Below are 1,997 nucleotides of genomic sequence, written 5' to 3' on the forward strand. Positions count from 1 at the left end.
TGGTCTGGGGCAGTCCAGTCTAGACTGAGGGCAGGTAGAGAAAGATACTGAAGAGCAGGAGAGGGGAGACAAGAGAGCACTTTCCTGAGTCCGGCCCTGACGGGCATGTGTGCCCTCCCTGGCCATGAAGAGGACTTTATCTTTCGATGGAGAGTAGATTGGACAGGGCAAAGAGCTGACTTGAGATTCAGGTTTCCGGGAATGGACCAACAGAAACCATAGGCCCCTCAGGTCTTACCCTGGTAGAAGGTAGAGTCCTCTCAGGTCAACTTCCTCAACGCTCCAGACCTGCCCTATTGATTAGCTGGAGTGAGGCCACATCATAGGACCTACTGCCTCCATTATGTCCTCTGTGTTTGTTGTTTTTTGAGACAAGGTTTCTCTGTGTAGCCTTGGATGATAAGGAACTAACTCTGTAGACTAGGCTGGCCTCAAACTCACAGAGATCCACCTGCCTCTGCCTCCCAAGTGCTGGGATTAAAGGTGTGCACCACTATCACCCAGTCAATTATGTCCTCTGAAGGAATATAAGGAGAACCCAGCTAGGTTTAGGAGGAGTGTGGTGTGACATTTGTCATTCATGTCTACTGTGTACAAGGGATGTGGGTGTCCCACTGCGAGAGGCCCGGGACCCTGCTATTTGCTCTTGGTGCCTTCTATGACCTCTAGTTAAGAGAATTTTTTGGAGATTCAGTAAGAGTTGAGTGGCTGTCTAGGCAAACCTTGAATTCTTGACCTTCCTGCCTCCACCTCCCAAGAGCTGGGATTACAGTTGTGTGCCACCATACCTGACTATACTGAAAAGGGACACACTGAGTGGCTCTTTCCCTTTGCCAAGAGGTCTGATGACATACACATGGCACAGCTGTTAAATGCCTTACCTACCCAGATCTGGGCAGCAACATTGCTCAACAGTTTCTCTGGATTGGGGCAATCCTATTCCCTCCCCCTCTCTAGAGTTCTGGTTTTCACAAACACACCCAGATACAGCCCAGGGCCTTTAGATGGGAAGGACCTCCCACCGACAAAGGTCTTCAAGCTGCTCCTAGCCGGAGCCATCGGCCTGACGCGCTCCACTCCTGCAGGAGGGAAACATCTGGGGCTCCATGAGGAGGACGGCTCTCATCCTGGGCTCTGGGCTGCTCTTGTCTGTAGCCTTCTGGAACTCAGTCACATGGTAAGTGTGCCCCAGATCTTTGGGGTGAAAGGCGCGGCATGAACGAGCTGGCTTTCCAGTCTTCCCGACATGTAAATGTGTTTCCTTCCAAGGCATCTTCAGAGATTTTGGGGTGCTTCTGGCTACTTTTGGCAGACCCAGTGGGAAAAACTGCTGTCCACATTTGAAGGCAACGAGTGGCTCTTATTCTTTATAGGTGAGGTCGCAGCCAGACGGCTGTGCGTGTTGTACTCCACTCTTGTTCTTTCCCACACTGCTCTATTATCATTTATTGCTACTGTTATATTATTATCATAGTTACTTCACCTGCATGCGGAAGTCAGAGGACAACTTGCAGGAGTTGGTTCTCGCCTTCTACCATGTGGTCCTGGGAGTTGAACTCAGGTTGTCAGGTTTGCCGCAAGCGCCTTGACCTGCTGCTCTATCTTACAGGCCCCGTCTGGAAATGTCGCACTGGCTGTCCTGGAACTCAATTTGTAGACCAGGCTATCTCTGAACTCACAGAGATCCTCCTGCCTCTGTTTCCTGGGTGCTGGGATTGCAGCACACAGCACTATCTGCCCAATCTACTGTTTTTAACCAAGATTTTGGCTGAATGCTTGTGACCATCTTGTCACACAAACAAGGGCTTAATATTCTAAGGGGCCAGGTCTTGTTCTGTCATGTGAAAGACTCTTCCTTAGTTCACTGTCTACTAATGGACATTTCGGCTACTTTAGGTGTTTTTTCTTGCGATTAAAAAAAAATACTATATTTAGCCAGGCGGTTGGCGCAAGCCTTTAATCCCAGCACTCAGGAGGCAGAGGCAGGCAGATCTCTG

General features: G+C 49.8%; 1 long non-coding RNA gene across 1 annotated transcript; it reads left to right on the plus strand.

Annotated features, from left to right (window-relative positions):
• Positions 1-6: 6 nt before the first annotated feature.
• Positions 7-1,623, plus strand: LOC126496468 (uncharacterized). Its single transcript, XR_007590370.1, has 2 exons — positions 7-1,177; positions 1,270-1,623. It is a non-coding gene; the product is annotated as an uncharacterized lncRNA (long non-coding RNA).
• The last annotated feature ends 374 nt before the right edge of the window (positions 1,624-1,997 follow it).

Source organism: Alexandromys fortis, unplaced genomic scaffold, assembly GCF_014885135.2.
Source record: "Alexandromys fortis isolate MF-2015 unplaced genomic scaffold, M_Fortis_MF-2015_v1.1 scaffold_5033, whole genome shotgun sequence".
NCBI lineage: Eukaryota > Metazoa > Chordata > Mammalia > Rodentia > Cricetidae > Alexandromys > Alexandromys fortis.